General features: G+C 57.1%; 1 long non-coding RNA gene across 1 annotated transcript; it reads left to right on the top strand.

Moving 5' to 3' along the window:
- The first annotated feature begins 997 nt into the window (after window positions 1-997).
- On the top strand, window positions 998-2,252 carry LOC144284025 (uncharacterized). The gene is made up of 3 exons (XR_013352501.1): window positions 998-1,128; window positions 1,800-1,881; window positions 2,189-2,252. It is a non-coding gene; the product is annotated as an uncharacterized LOC144284025 (long non-coding RNA).
- Window positions 2,253-8,821: the final 6,569 nt, after the last annotated feature.

Here is an 8,821-nt window from a genome sequence, read left to right as displayed (position 1 = left end):
GAGGGTGACAGAACATTAGAGACTCATAACTCTGGGAAATGAACAAGGGGTAGTGGAAAGGAAGGTGGGCGGGGGGACTGGGGTGACTGTGATGGGCACTGAGGGGGGCACTTGATGGGATGAGCACTGGGGGCTATACTATATGTTGGCAAATCAAACTCCAATAAAAATATACAAAGTAAAAATAATAAAATAAATAAAATAAAACAAAGAAGTCACAGGAATTTAAAATGTACAGCATAGGGAATAGAGTCAGTACCATTGTAATAACTTTGTATGGGGACAGATGGTGATTACACTTCTCGCAGGGAGAGCTGAGTAATGTACAGAATTGCGAATCACTAAGTTGTAGCCCCGAAACTAATATAACGTTGCGTGTCGACTATACTTGAATAAATATTAAAAATAGGGGTTTCTGATACAAATCATGGTCGGTCTGTGAAAGGCATTTATATGGCCATTACACACATGAAGACACCTCTGCAGAGATTTCTCAAATATCTTCAATGTTAATTTTTAAAAGATTTATTTGAGAGAATGTGAAGTGGGGAGGGGCAGAGGGAGAGGGAGAATCTGAAGCAGACTCCTCACCCCTGCAGGAGCCTGAGCCCCACATGAGGCTCTATACCACAACCTTGAGATCCTGACCTGAACCAAAATCAAGAGTCAACGTTTAACTTACTAAACCACCCAGAAGCCGCTCAAATATTCTTAAGTGCAAAACTCATGCTGTGAACCTTTGGGGGCAGGAGGACATCTGCGACACCTAGTCTGCCTAGAAGGGCGGGAGGCCTGGAGGGCCTGAGGATGGGAACTAAGGATGTGGGAGGGTGCCTGCTTCCGCTTCCCACCCAGCGTGGTGACAGGACTGTCCCCTGGACCCTTGGCCTTCAGGGTGAAAGTCTAAGTGCTGACTGGACCCCATCAACCTACAGTGATGATGCGGGACCCTATTGTGGGTGGAACTGTGGCACCCCATGGTTCCACAGCTGCCTGGTGCTCACTGTGAGTTTATAGGCAGTTGGAGGCACTTGTGCTCTGGATCTGGCTCACAGCAACCGAACTATCCCACTCTGCACAGTACCCCAGTGCATAAAGAGAAGGTGCTCACACAGTGACAGGTCACAGGTGAGTGGCAGCTGCTCCCTGCTCCCCGCAGGCCTCTGTGGGGCCTGTTGGTCCGATGGGGGCGCTGGGCATCTTTTTCATTCACCTGTCCTGGGACATTGTGGGTCCTCCCATAGTGTGGATATTATGGACACTGCTCCCAGGCTGGGGTCGAGAATACCCTGACCCCCATGCAATAACTGTGAGGCAGCTCCTGCAGCCCTTCCACAGCTCCATGGGATGAGGGATGCCACCCTGCTGAGCCAGTCCAGGGAAGAAGCCTATGGTCAGAGCTCAGGCAGCTCACCTGGGACTCCCGCTCCCCTGTAAGCCCTGTACTTTGCAGGGGAGACCTAAGCCATGACCTTTCCAGCCCATCCTAGATACATGGACCCTGACACATGACAACAAGCCCCTCCCCCCATGGTCTGGGGTGGATGGTCAGGGCTCTCTGGGTCCTCATGGCCTGAGAAATGGCTTGTTCTTCATGAACTGGAACATGGAGTCTCTCGTGCTCCCTCCAGATGCCCCCTTAGGCTACTCACAAATCGTTGCATTCAGGGTGGGTAGTTTGATCACACTTTTGCTGGCATCAGTTTTTAATTTTGATGAAGCCAGTTCATTGCTTTTTCCCTTTGGTCGTTGTACTTGTGGAATCTAAGAAAAACCTTCGATCCCCTCCCCCCTCCAAGCCCACAGGAACACTCGCTGGCTAGCCCATCCACCACCATCTCAGCGCTGCCCCGGGCTAGGAGACGTCACCCCAAGCATCAGGTCAGCAGTTACGTGGAGCCTCCTGGGCCCCCTCATGTGCTCCTGATAACGGGGTGGGAGAGCTCTGTGATCCCAGCATGGCGGTGTGTCCTGGGACAGTGTCTGGGAAGGTAGACTGTAGGTGGCAAGCTACAGACAGTGATCACTGTGTGTGATCCTTCAGCCCAACATGTCCCCCTTGGAGCTATAGGGTTGTCTCCATGCTCCAATCAGACAGATGGGGATCTGCCAACAGGGAGCACACACAGACACATGTGTCCTCTGAAGGTTTTCATGCGGTGTCATTCTTGGATGGTTTGGTTTGCAGCACCATGTAAGAGGACCTGGGGACCCTGCTGGCCTTGGAAAGAGCCGATATCATAGCCATCAGGTGAGGCCCAGACAGGTATCATGGACACTAGACCACCCACTAGAGGTGGGGATCATACCTGCAAGAGCAGGTGAGGCCCAAGAGGAGATCAGAGCCAAGGATGAGCCAGCTCAGTCCAAACAAGGACCATAGTCATCAGGAAGAAGTGATACCCTGGGGATGGTCCCAGACATCAGTAGCAAGTGAGGGTCCATCCTGGATCCTAGTCATTGGTAGCTGACAAGCCCAGGTGGGGACCATAGTTACCAGGTCCAGGTGAGGCCCAGGTGGCATTCATACCTAAGTATGTATGAGCAAGTATGGCCCAAATGGTATCATAAGCAGCAAGAGCAGTGATGTACCAGGTGGGGATCATAGCCAGAGTCCAGTCGATGAGACCCAAGTGGGTGTTGAGACCCTGGGGGCAGGTCCCTGGGCACTCAGAAGAGTGGCCTCCACGCCTGCTTCAGAGAGGGCCAGTAGGAGCAGGTAAAGCCCAGGTGGGGATCATAGTCCACAGAACACCTGATGTCAGGTGGGTGTTTTAGCCAGCAAGTAGAGGTGAGACCCAATCAGGGATCCTAATCTAAACTGAGCAGGTAGGGCCCAGACAGAAATGAAAACAAGAGGAGCCAGAGCCTCAGGAAAAAACTGGAGGCATCAGAACCAGGGGAGGCCCAGGTGGGGATCAAAGCCAAGGATGAGCCAGGTCAGCCCTGAAAAGGACCATAGTCACCAGGAACAAATGAGACCCTGGGGACGGTCCTAGGCTCAGTAGCAAGTGAGGGTCCATCCTGGATCCTAGTCATTGGTAGCAGATGAGCCCAGGTGGGGACCATAGTCACCAGGTCCAGGTGAGGCCCAGGTGGGGACCATAGTCACCAGGTCAGGTCAGGCCCAGGTGGGGATCATTGCTGGTAGAAGGCTGGTGAGGCTGTCAGGCTGCTCCCACTGGGCAGACAGGCCCTTCCTCTCGGAAGGAAGGATTGGCCTGGCCAATCTCAGAGGGTCTTGGGCTCCCTAAGGATTTAAGGGAAAGAGGAACCATTCTGCTCCTTCCTTTTCTCATGTCCCTGGCTCTGATCGGTCCCACCACGGGCATGCCAAGCAGGGTCTCCACAGGACCCTTGGGATGATGCTGACCCGTCACTGTGGAAGCTCACAGACCATCAGGGCTTTCTGCAGTGAGTCCCCTGGACACTCCTTCATCTATCTCAGGGGTGGTTTGCATTTGCAAGAATGCCTCTCTGGAAGATGACCCATGCCCCCAGGTCAGTACCTCATCCTCTGGAGCCCTCTGAGGGCCATGATGCCCTGGGCTGGAGCTGAGAGACCTAGAAGGCAAACCCGGGAAATGCGCAAGAAGGGGGCTGGGCCTGGGGACAGATCCCTGGGCACTCAGAAGAGTGGCCTCCATGCCTGCTTCAGGGAGGGCCAGATGTCTGCCTCCTGCAGCCAGGGGGCGGGGGGGGCGGGTTGTCCAGTCCCTTCAGCAGGGGCTCCCGAGGGTGTGGGGCACTGGGATGATGGCATGCTTTCTGTAGGAGGATGGTCTGGTCTGTGACGAGGTCGGAAGGGTGCTCCTCACTCACACCCCCCAGGCCAGGTCCTCCACATACCGAAAGCTTCTGTGTAGCTGCAGGTAGAAGCTAGGGACAAGGCAAGTTCAGGGAGGGAGGGTGGACAGCAGAGGGAGGGTTGACCAGCTTGAGCAGTGTGGAGGCCGAGAAAATTAAGGCCATTCCACTTTAAGTTCGGCGTTAGCACAAGTACAGCCATCCCAGGCCCCTGTGAATAAGCTGAACTTTACCTTACTTCAGTTACAGGAAGAAACAGCTTAGAGCTTGACATCCTAGAAAGCCCCATATTAGAATAAAAACAGAGCCCAAGCCAAGGGCAGGAAGCCCCTATTAGAATGAGAACAGAGCCCAAGCCAGTGGCGGGAAGCCCCATATTAGAATGAGAACAGAGCTCAAAGCCCTTGAAGGCCCCATATCAGAATGTAAACAGAACTTGAGGAATTGCTCCAGCCCTTCTGGAGGTCCCCTAGACCAGCCCTTAAAACTAAGCTGGAACCCACCTCGGGGTCCAAGCCCCTGCTCGGCTGTGTCGGGTACACTTGGACCCAAGCTCGAGCTTGTAAATAAACCCTCGTGTGTTTGCATCGGTGTCGGCTCCTTGGTGGTTTCTCGGATTCACGATCTTGGGCACAAGCAGGAGGAGGGAAGAGGAGGAGGAGGCTGCCCTGGGGTGGGAACAAGGGAAAGGGGCTGAGGGAAGGGGGACAGCCCAGTGGCCTTGGTCAGAGGGGAGGAGGCTGCTGGGTTGATGGCCCCACAAGAATGTCAGGGAGACTGGAGACTCTATGTGGGGCCAACAGGGCTGCTCCTGGCCCCCTCAGCCCTGCTCACTGCCCAGTGGCTGCTTGGATGAGTCAGGAGTAGGTTGTGCTCAGGGACTCTGAGAAGACAAGAGGTAAAAATGGGTCAGAGTGGCAGAGGTGATAGCAAGAGGGGTGGAGTCAGGGGACAGCAGGGGGATGGCTAGGGTGCAGAGGAGGCCGAGTAGATGCTGGGTACTCAGGCCCTGGGAAGACAGGGTGAGGGGACCTCAGATGGATGGTCATAGGAGCCCCTGGGCCACACTGACAGCTCTCAGGCTGGTCCATCCCAGGACAGGGGCATGTCACCTCCTGGGGGTGCTGAGGGGCCCCCGGCCAGCCCACCACCAGCAACAACCCTTCTCAGAATCCCCAGAATGCTGCCCAACCCACAGGCAGCTGGCAGCCCCTGCCCTCCCTGGGTGGGGGGAGCTCTCCCCTCCTGAGTCCCCTGGGCCCAGATGTGGGGGCCGTGGGGCCAGAGCCTGGGCCTCAGTGCTCTGCGTCTCTTGCCTTCCAGGGAGAAGGAGCTGCCTGGCCTCAGCCCTCATGAAGCCAAGGTGAGAGCCTGTCCTGGGCACTGGGCAGGATGTGGACGGTGGGCTTAGGGCCAGCTGTCCTCAGATCCCATCCCCCAGGACGTCTCCAAGGTTATCTCCCCAAACCCCCTGTCCCAGCACTGCATGGGCTGTTGGGAACGTGCCCCAGACCTAGAGCCGCGGTCAGCAGGAGCGGCCCTGTGCCTTTCTGGCTCCTCTGAGTCCCTGCAGGGCAACTGGATGTGGCACCGAGCACAGTCCCACGGCTGGAGACTCATCTGCTGCTCCTGTTTGTCCTTTTCCAGAAACATTGCCAGGAGACCAGGCGTGCCAACAAGTTGCTCAGGAAATGGGGCCACTATCATCAGAGCGAGAAGGTGGGGCGCTGGGTGCCCCCTGAGGGCACTGTCCCGACAGAGCTGGGGAGCCACCCACAGTCTACTCCTGCCGTGTCCCTGGGAGAGTCCCCTGCCTGGGGAGAGTCTGCTGCTGGAGCTGAAACCTCCCAGGCCCAAAGATGGTGGTGAGGGAGCGTCAGGTCAGAGCCATGGTCTTCTGCTCCTTGTGGGGGACGGGGCCCAGCTCTAGGGACACCCAGCCTCTCTGGAGACACCATGGAGCCAAAGGCAGAATCTTCTAGAAGCCTCCCACTCCCTGGGCTTGAAGATGTGCCACCCTGGGCCCATCTCACCAGAACTGCCTTCTTTCCTGCAGCTGAGTCACCGGGTCTTCAAGGGGGGGACGTCCCACCCCAGTTACAGGGACAGATGTGGTTGCATTTGCTTGACATCGAGAAGATTAAAGCCAGGAACCCAGGGAAATACCAGGTAGGGCCCTTCCACTCCCGGCAGACACATGGCCCTGAGGGGAGGCCTGGGCAGGAGCTTAGGGAAACCTGGGGGGAGGGGGGAAAGTCACCTGCCTGGGGACCCAGGGTGGCCCCAGCATCTCCTGGTGTCTCTCCGACCTGAGTGCCCCGCCCACCTCTCTGCTGCCCCCACCTCAGTCCCACCATCCCCAGAGCAGGGTGGCCTGGGGTGCAGAGAGGGACAGGGCTGCAGGTGTCTGAGCTCCTCCTGGGCAAGGTTAGCATCGGGGTGATGGGAGCTGGCACTGAGGTCAGGCCTGGAGCCCTGAGTGGGGCTGATCAGGTGGGCTGGTGCCAGGTTCTTGCTGGAAGAAGCAGGATGAGCTCTCGGGTGAGGATGTTTGGAAAGGGAGGGCAGCCGGCCCATGCTGTGCCCCACCTGGTGGGGGGACTAGGACTCAGGAGGGCACTAGGAGCAGAGGCCCCCCTGACCCTCTCAGTATCCTCAGGTGCCCTGAGAGGGGCCAGCGCCCTGGAGCAGGTTTCCTGGAGCAGCCACCTCGGGGGCAAGGTCAGGGCATAGCCTCAGGCTCAACCTGGACAGGCCTTGTGCTGGGGGAGGGGAGGAGCCCTGGGATGATCACTGCGAGCCCCGACCTACCCAGGGCTGATGCCCCCATGTCCCCTACCCACCCAGAGCTGACCCCTGGGAGCACAACTCCCACCTAGGGCTGACCCCCCAGTGTCCCCTACCCACCCGGGGCTGACCTCTGGGAGCACCACCCCCCCGCCCCTGGCTGATCCCCCATGTCCCCTCCCCACCAAGGCTGACCTTCAGTCCCCTCCCCACCCACGACAGCTGAGCACAGGCCCTAAGACAGGCCCCATGGGCACAGTGGGCACTTGTGCCATCCCTGTTTCACAGGGGAAGTAAGGAGGTTTCTGCAGGACACACTCACATGGTGGCCAGCCATACTCCCTGCTTAGGATGCCAGCTGGTAACAGTTAGGGTTCTGTGTCCCTGATGCCAGCTCCTCCTCCCTGGCACAGGAAATGAAGGAGGAGGCCCAGGTCTCCTCCCAGGACATCAAACAAATAGATCTAGATATCAACAGAACTTTCCATAACCACATCATGTTCTGGGACCGCTATGGGATCAGGGTGAGGCTGCTGGGCAAGCGGGGTTCCAGGGGCCCCAGGGGAGGCCCAGGGGCCTTCTGGGTAGGGAACCCTCTGAGGCCAGGGGAACGGCGGCAACAAAACAAACAAAACAAAACAAAACAAAACACTGCTGCATGGTAAAGTTTTCGGGATGACCCATGTGCCCCCCACCTCCCAGGGTCTTGGGGATGGGGAGGCCACTGGGACAGGGCCTCCAGGTGTCACTGTATGAGCTGAACCCCAAGGGCGTGTGAAGCTGCTCCATGAAGATGAGGGGGGACAGTAAGGGGATCTGGGGGCCAGGCAGCACAGCCGCTGCTGGACTAGGACACACATGGACCAATCAGAGTGACACCCACCCTCAGTGTTTTTATGTATTTCTGAATTTTGTGAATTTTATTTTATTTTGTTGTATATTTTTTATTAGAGTTTGATTTGCCAGCATATAGGATAACACCCAGTGCTCATCCCATCAAGTCCCCCCCTCAGTGCCCATCACCCAGTCACCCCAACCCCCTGCCCACCTCCCTTTTGTGAATTTTATTTTAGACATTTTGCACTGTTTGTAAAGATATATAGTATGACCGCCCAGATGCCGCCCCTGGTCCAGCCAGGGTCTTGTGCTAACCACACAGGTCCCCAGCAGCAAGTGTGTCACAGCAAACCCCAGATCTAGGGTCGAATTTATCTGTAAACCTGTATGCGTCTTAGAGAATGGAGATGCCCTGTGTCTGCATGCCCCCCACACCATAGCCCTCATTCCACCACCCCCATGCCATCACCCTACACCATCTTTCCTCATGTCATCCCCCTCACTCCACCCCCCCACACACACCATCACCCAACACTATTGCCCCCCACACCATCATCCTACTCCACCGCTCCCCACCATATCACCCTACACCTATGCCCCCTGCGCTATCACCTCCCACACCATCTCCCCCAACACCACCACCTCCACACCATTGCCCCCCTGCAAGGATGTGGTGCAGCTGCTTAGTGTGGGACATGTTCACACCTCCGGGGCCACCTTGGAGTTCTCTGGACAGTTTGTTCCCATCAGAAGCCCGGGTGTCTGTAGAGTCCCCAGGGGCGGCACGGGAGGGAAGGGAAGGCAGTGTGCCCCCAGACAGGTTGGGCGCAGGTGGATGGAGCAGAGGATGGAGCTCTGTTTGTGTGCAGCATTCAGTGGCGGGCAGTGTGTGTTGGAGCCCAGGACCCACAGGGGCTGACCTGCAGGGGTGCCAGAGATGGGGCCAAGGAGCCGCCAGGCAGGGGTGCACTGGGGCTTCCTGGGGGGCTGCTCGGACTGTCTCATTATGAGAGGTCGATGCTTTTCCCTGTAAGGAACCTGGTGATCCCTGTGTCTCCCATGGCCCTCAGAGTGCAGCTGGGTCAGGCTGACCTGTGACCCCTGGCCCAGGGGGAGCTGGCCTCCAGGAGCACTGGCACGGGGGCAGTGGGAACAGGGGGTGCAGAGTCAAGCAGCCATGCGGGAAGGCAGATGGGCGACTTCTGGCAGAGCTGAGCGGGGCCCCCCCGCGTACACTTCAAGTGCTCACAGATAGTGACCCAAGTGGTTTGAATCCTTATATCCATGTCAAACCTATATGAACATTCCCTGCTCTCTTCATGATGGCTCAAACCTGGAAGCACCCGAGATGCTCTGGGATGAGAGGCATGGGGTCCCCCACACAAAATCT

Source organism: Canis aureus, chromosome 15, assembly GCF_053574225.1.
Source record: "Canis aureus isolate CA01 chromosome 15, VMU_Caureus_v.1.0, whole genome shotgun sequence".
Taxonomy (NCBI): Eukaryota; Metazoa; Chordata; class Mammalia; order Carnivora; family Canidae; genus Canis; species Canis aureus.
Note: the sequence above shows the minus strand (reverse complement) of the source record. Positions and strands in the feature narration are given on the sequence as shown.